The 8,059-nt window shown below is 36.7% G+C and overlaps 1 protein-coding gene across 1 annotated transcript in view; it reads left to right on the top strand.

The window, feature by feature from the left end:
* KLHL13 (kelch-like family member 13) overlaps window positions 1-8,059 on the top strand; it is a 117,066-nt gene that overhangs the window by 37,543 nt on the left and 71,464 nt on the right. The window lies entirely within an intron of this gene.

Below are 8,059 nucleotides of genomic sequence, written 5' to 3' on the forward strand. Positions count from 1 at the left end.
TGGGCATCTGGGCCCCCAAAGCATCAGGCAGCCTTGTTCCCACAGCTCTGCCAGGTGCAGCACAGTGGGCTGTGCTGGTGCCTGTGGCTTTTCCAGGCATGCATTGCTCATTACCAGTGGCCCCAAAGTTCTGGGGTCCTGGTGGCAGCCCTGCTGCCTTGGTTCTACTAGACATTTCCCTAGTGGGGGCTCTCTGTGGGGGCTCTGACCCCACTTTCCTGCTTGGCATTGATCTAGTAGATGGCCTCTGCAGTGGTTCCGCCCCTGCGGCAGGTCTCTGCCTGGGTCCCCAGGCTTTTCCATACATCCTCTGGAATCTGGGTGGAGGCTGCCATGCCTCCACTGCTCTCACGTCCTGCTGGCCTGCAGACTTAACGTGGATACCACCAAGTTTCCGGGCCTCTACTCTCCAGGGCTGCTGCATGAACCACACTTGGTGCTGCTCCAGCTGGAGCAGCTGGGATACAGGGAGCGGGATCCCGAAGGCAGCTTGCACACCAGGTCTGTCCTCCAGGATAGCTCAGTCCTTCTAGGCCTCAGGGTATGTGATGGGTGGGGCACCCTTCTAGACTTCTCAAATGCCTGCAGGGCTTTCCTCTCATTTTCTCCACTATTAGCATCTGGCTGCCTCACCGCCAAGATAATGTCTTTAGCAACCAGTTTATCTGCTTCACCCTTGCATTGTTCTCCAGCTCTCTGCTTCTTTACTGCATAGCCAGGCTGCAAAGTTGCAAAATCTTTACACTCTGCTTCCCTTTTAAATTCTGGCTTTATGTTATGCCTTTGCTGCCATAACTCAGAGTAGGCTGTTAAAAGTAGCCATGCAGTGTCCTTAATTCTTTGCTGCTTAGAAATTTCTTCCGCCAGATACTCTGGTTCACAACTCTTAAGTCCCACCTTCCACAAAGTCCAAGGGCATGGACACAATGCAGCCAAATTCCTTGCTATGGTGTAGCAAGGGTGTTCTTTGCCCCAATTCCTGATAAGTTCCTCATTTCTATTTGAGACCTCATCATCCACATGATCTTTACTGTCCACATTTCTATCAACATTCTGGTCACAGCCATTGCAATCTCTAAAATCTTCTAGACTTTCCTTAATCTTTTTCTCTTCTTCTAAGTCCTCCAAACTCCTTCAACCTTTGCCCATTACCCAGTTCCAAAGTTGCATCCACATTTTCAGGTGTCTGTATAGCAACACCCCAGCCCTCAGTACCAATTTTCTGTTTTAGTCCGTTTTGTGTTCCTGTAACAGAAATACCTGAGACTGGGTGATTTATAAAGAAGAGAGGTTTATTTGGCTTACGATTCTGGGACAGCTGCATCTGGCATGGGCCTCAGGCTGCTTCTACTCATGGCGGAAAGCAGCAGGCAGTCAGTGAGTACAAGAAGATCACATGGTGAGAGGAAGCAAGAGAGAGGGAGAAGGTGCCAGGGTCTTTTTAAGCAACGTGCTCTTGCGGGAACTCACAGAGCGAGAACTCACTCATTAATCCCCCCTCCTCCAGGGAGAGCATTAATCCATTCATGAGGGATTTGCCCCCATGACTCAATCAGTTTTCAACACTGCCACATTGGAGATCAAATTTCCACATGAGTTTTGGAGGGGACAACACATCTAAACTCCATCAAATAATTTCTGTGGATACATGTATAAGAAATTTAAAGTTTTAATGATTAGATCTGGAAAATGGCAAAAGAAAAGTAAAACTATTGAATATAAAGGGCTTTTTTTCATGGAAAATTTAAATAGTGTGATATAATCTTAATGAGTTATTAGGATTAACTTTCCACAAAAGTGTTTACTGCTTGTTAGCAAAACATTATTGTGATTACTCTATAAGTATTTGTCACCAAGAATTTCAAATAGTCAGGAAAAGGAGGATTGGACAACCAGGTAATCTTCTAACATCATTTTTGACTATAACATTTATGGTGTACATGTGAATGTTATAATAACTCTTTGGATATAAATATATCCTTTTCAAGGCTTTTCAAGGTAGTAGCATTATTTCATTAATTTAAATTGGAGTGTTGAAGAAAATATACTATTCTAAAGATTTTGGGAACTCAGGTTTTTACAAAAGTATAGGTATTTCTGAAATAATGTAGAATATAACAAATGTTAAATTTCTTCAACTGGCATGCCTTTGGAGATTTAGTATGTGATGTGCTTATTAATGAAAAGTTTTTCAACCATCATAAATGAACATTATTAGAAATTGTTTACTTACGCTTGCCAATATAGTGCAGGATTTCCAAATAAAAAGATTGCAGTTTTGCTTACATTTTCTTCATGCAACTTTGGTAGTCTTGCTTCTATATTTGATGCTACCAAAATTAAAACAAAGTAAAGAAAGTATTTGAAAAGCTTTATGTGGCTCTGCTTTTATTCAGTAGAGTCATATTCTTAACTGTTTTTTCAGTTGAACTGTACATTTTTGTTTTTTTATGGGTGGCTGGCTGGTTGAGGGATACGAACCCTTGACTTTGGTATTGTAACACCATGCTCTAACTAAGCAAGCTAACCAGCCAGCCCACACTGTACATTTTAAATGGCTTTTTATTGTGATACATTTGCAGGTTTAATGTACAACACATCAGAAAAGCTAACAATGGCTTGGCTATTTTGTTTACCCAAAGTAATTTAAGGAGATACTGAGGAAGTTGCTGAAAGATGAATAAACAGATACCAATTTTCTGTTTTAGTCCGTTTAGTCCTAATCATTATTTGAGGTGAGAGCAGAGATTTTTTTTTTTATTAGAGCACTTTATTTTATTTAAGAAAGTGGATATTCTGGATGATTTTCTTCAACATATATCTATTTTTAACAGGATAATGTATATATATATGATTTTTCATTTTAAGGACTTTATAGCCTAAAATTATCAAATTAGCAGAAAAGTATTCCTTTTACCTAAATTCCACTTTTAGTAATAGCAGATTTAATAGCAATATTTTAAAAACCTCCCAGGATATATCCTGGCTTCAGTATATAATTTTTATCTAATCACTCCTCTGCTTATACACTTTCAATTTATTTAAGAAATACTTATTGAGTGCTTTCCAATATGCCTGGAATGGCGCACAGTTAGGAAGATACAAAGATTCAAGGATTCCTTCTTGAAGGACGAATTTGGGGAGGGTATCTTGGGCACACAAGGTACCACAGAGTGTGGCAACAGCATGGCCTCTTATTGGAGCATTGGATGTATTATCCCTATTTATTGATGATAAACTGTCTATATTGCTTTTTTCAAACAATTTAAAAATGGTAATGCAAAATCAGGTAAGTAAATAGTATATATTTTTAAATCATTGATTTCCACTACCACCACTCCCAACACAAACATTCTGATTTGGAGTTTAAAGCATATTTTAACATACGGAAATACTTTGAAGCACTCAAGGGTAGAAAAGAAGAAAAGCCATAAAGAATATAAATACTATCAGAAAACAAAAGGAAGAAAGACGAACAGGAACTTCTGAATTTCTCATTCCGCGATGCTCCTTTTTTTCAGCTTTAGTGAGAGAATAAAAGTAGTCAGAATATGTGAATTATTGGGTCCCCAACAACTGGATCTTTGTTCTCTGCTCAGTCTCTCTGTATTTTTTCCCACCCACCTCAACTCCTATCTTAGCCCAATAACCTCTTTCATCTGACTCCCAAGTATAAAATGTGTCACATAAATATCAGGAATTACTACCATTCTGGCTTTCCATTACTTTTCCAGCCAATCATTGTCTTCCTCGCCCCTACTGTCATCTCCTTTGGTTTCCTTATCTAGTGTTTACTGCCTTTTCAGCATACGTGCTCCTCATATTGCTGTTCTATTCCTGCCCAACATAGTGTCCTTCCTATCCTCTGGAAATGTTAAAGATGGGAAGATTACTTCCTTTCATGTTACTTATGCCATCAGGGCATGAGGAATTCTCTATGTACTTACATCAGTATGTGCCTGCACAACAATTGTGTCTTTTTACTTCTTTGTATTCTGTGTATAGCTTCTGTATCAATCCTAGGCCTAGTGATATCTACAATAGTGTATGTCTTTGTAGATTCTTTGTGGGACTATAAGGAGCCACACAGTTCTGTAAGGGAAATTCCCAACATATAGCTTTTTAATGTCGTTTTCTCTGAGAATCACTTGGGATTTTCCATTTTGATTATAGCAAGGCTACGTATCTGAGTGTCTAGTAAGAAATTTTTAATGTGGGAGGGATAGGAACTATTGTATTTTCTGCTCAATTTCTCTATAAAACTAAAACTGCTATAAAATAAAGTATATTACTTATTAAAAAAGAAAATTTTAATGTATTTGATATTTGATTTCCTGAAAGAAATAAAGAAGGTACACACACACATACACAAGTATATATAGTCACAAAAACATTTTTATAAAAGATACACCCCACATACCCCCACAACTGTATATAGGCATGCATGTGAACAGTTCTATTTCCTGTAAGAAGCCCTTAATGTATTAAGAATTTGGTTTTGCTCTCCAGAGTTTTTGTCTGCTTTAAAGGGTTTAACATCCCTGCTTGGTTGCCATCCAAGTACTTTTACTGATTGGTAGAACATAAACAGAGCACACAGTTTGGCATGATCTCCAGTCTTGTCTGAGCAATGTGAATAACATTGAAATTCTAGATTAGTCTGAAGAGACATTGTCAGGACTGAAGAGATTACACAGTGCTTGCTCACACAGACTGTGGCTAATGGTATTAGTCTTTAGCTGTACCTACCACAGGATTAGCCAAAACTTGCATGAAAGAGGTAGGTCAGTTCTTAGGGCACATCAGGAAAAAATGGAGAGAGAAAGGGATCGTTCTTAAACACCTTCTGGAATTAAGATTTTGGAAATGATTTTTTATTCACATTTTTGTATTTTTGGTGTTTCCCACTTCTATCTTTCAGTGTACATACATACATACATATATATAATTAGAGGAGTAAACATCTTGTTCTTGTTTCTTTAGAATACGTTGAGACATTTATAATATGTGGTTCACTTCAAATGGAAACATGCATCTTATTGAATGGTCTCATTGAGAAGAGGGACTGTAGGGATTCTAGAGAGGGAGTCCTGGACTCAGAGATTGAGACAGACTTGGTTTCTAGTTCCAGTTCTGCTGGTAGCTAGCAATATGACATTGGACAAGTTAACTTCTCTGGGTTTCGTTTTTTCATCTATACAGTGAAGGAACCAAGCAAGATGACTTCTAAGAGTTCTAAAAGTTCTAAAAATCTTCTCTTTCTACACTGGGAGCCAGGGAATTCTGTATTGTAAAATTTACCCAAAAATGACTCTTTGTAGCCCTGGCCAAGACCCATCATAGTCTTTTGTTTATTATATCTCTGAAATATGCGTTTCTCAGGTATTTTTAAATGATTAGTTAATGTTCATAAAATGTTTTGAAGAGGTTTCATGTATATTGTCTTTCTATCCTGTTTTATGCAATTGTCCATAATAGAAACCAAGTGCTTTGTAAATGAAATCAGTGTTTCCTATGATGTGACCAAGGATTTTTGACATTTACTACTCTAAATACTAAAGTAGTGGGACACTGAGCCTGTGTAAAATTGTATTTAAAGTACATATTTGATCATTTTATTCCTTTCATTCTTTAGGTGAAAACATTATTGGTTCCACAATGTAATGGTATTACAGTTACACTCCATAGTTGATATTGAAGTCTCCGCCAGGGTAGTAAAATCTGATTCATTTGTATTATGCTAATCTGTAATTGGGGTGATTTTACCTGAGTTTATTTCTAAACGATGTATGAGGAATAGTGTTGTTAAGCAAATTAATAGTGTAAAGTATAGTTCATGGATCATATTTCTGCTAGGAATTATTTTTAAAGCCTTTGGCATAATAGTTGTTTTGCTCATGAGAGATAATTGCAAATGATTTAGCAATTTATTAAAGCAAAAGTAAGAACCGAATATAAATGAATGTTCGCCGTCATATATAACGCTTTTAGGGTTTTTGAGTCTTTAAGAGAGCTGAGCGTGAGGTGGAGGAGAGCAGTCTTATTTTCTTTTCACTTTGAACAAATGTTAAAATTGTTGGAGTGTCACAAAAACTAGTATTATACATTAGGTCTATGAGAAATCTAGACTGAAAATTGACATAGAAGATTCATGGTATTGGTTGTTTTCTTTGAAACCTAATGAGATTAGATAAAAAATATGTTGGTTTTTTGAATCAGTGGATTGCTCACAAAAGAATAATGACTTGAAAACCTTTCCAATAAAGTAGTCTTCATCTGTTATTGGGTATTACCTTCTTGGAAATTTGGAAACTCTAGCTTAATCCTGTTTCCCACCCATCAATTTTGAGGAGCCTTCATAGCCAGTTAAAATGCTAGAAACACTTAACTGCCATGTTTTTACGCAGATTTGGGGGTCTTTGTTTTCAGAAGGTGAAGTCACATTTGCAAGTACTGCTTTGTAAGGTTTCCATAAGCTGGAAAGTGGTTTAATCTTTTTTTTTTTCTAAAATATGGCCTCCTTACTACGTATAGCAAATATATACCTGTTTTATATTTTGTGTTTTTAAATGTTTGCAAATGCTTCAGGTTTTGAAAATTTGTGAAACTCATTCTGGAATGAGACATTCTGAACTTGAAGTGTACTGTGTGTGTGTATGTCTCTTTGTGTGTGTATGTATGCATGTATGTAAGTAGGTAGGTATTTTTCCTTCCTTGGGTTTCAAACAAATTGCCACTGCTGATTGTACCTGGAATCTTTTGCTCCATAATCATTAAGGATTATTACACAAAACCTTCTGATGTAAAATATTGACTATGGTTTATTTGTATTAGTGGCAATTTTTTTTAACCTTTTACATATATTTTGGCCACAAAGGTATTGATACTCTTTTCTTCTATTCCTTTAAAGATTTCTATGAGACAGTTTTGTGTGTGAGTACTAAAAGGAATTGGAAATATACTTTAACCCTTCAAGTTGCTTGGCTGGGTTTTTTTTTGGGTGTTTGTGTATGGCAAATTGAATAAAAATTATATGTGAGGTAGTGATGGCTGGCATCAATTTAATATTTGTAAAGTTCATGCATTACTGGTCAGTGTTTTTAAAAAAGCTTTCTCTCTACATACGTATGTATGTGTGAATATATGTATTGCATATACTCGTACATATACGAGTATGTTTGAGTTTTGATGGAAAGTACTAGTTTGTCTTTTTGCCTTGATATTGATTTGTATCTTAAAAGGATGGTAATTGTGATTATCTTAGCTGATTTCTTGTTGTATTACTGGCATGTTAAATTATGTATTTTGAAATCTTTGAAAATAGTTTCTTGCTATAGAAACATTCAACAGTGCTTTTTCAATACAAATGAAAAAGCCTCTTAAGGGACTAAATCTCAATCTTTAAAAAGTAGGAATAATTTGTAAAGAGTATCTGAAAGCCGGTTATTTCAGTTGGAATCATAAGTTTATTGTTTAGATACAGACTTGAAAGTAAATATGAGCTCTTTGTCACTATGGTGATTTTTTTTAAAAAGGTAGTGGCTTTTGTGTCAATGATGTTGCCCTTACTAAGCTTGCATTGATGGAGATAGATAGTTTTGATTTTAGGTAGAAGTAGAAAGGTGCTATGAAGGTAGATATTTAGTGATGCCGACTTGCCTGCATCAGAAGTGAAATTCTTCAGCCTGTAAAAAAGAATTCAGTTTAATATTAGTTTAACCTATTTTCACGTTTTAGAATTGTATAGAAAATTTGTGAGTTTGTTTTGGTGCTTTAAACAGAAACTTAAAACACCTGGTCACATTCGGGGCATTGACAGTGCTATTTTCTGGCAGTATTCTTAAACAATATAGATGAACCCTTTATTTGCCATTGCTTTCATGAAATACCTCAAGCAGCCATTGACAGCAGCTTCAATTTTTGAACCTCCTTGACAATTGCTAATCTCTAGAGGTTATCGGACCCGCTGCTGAGCTTTGGAGTGGTCCCTGCTGGACACCTGCTTGGCCAGCAGTGTTGGTCTTTCCTCTAGGCAATTTGTGAGCTGTTTGGGGGCGGG

This window comes from Galeopterus variegatus, unplaced genomic scaffold (assembly GCF_000696425.1).
Source record: "Galeopterus variegatus unplaced genomic scaffold, G_variegatus-3.0.2 Scaffold4587, whole genome shotgun sequence".
Classification (NCBI taxonomy): Eukaryota; Metazoa; Chordata; class Mammalia; order Dermoptera; family Cynocephalidae; genus Galeopterus; species Galeopterus variegatus.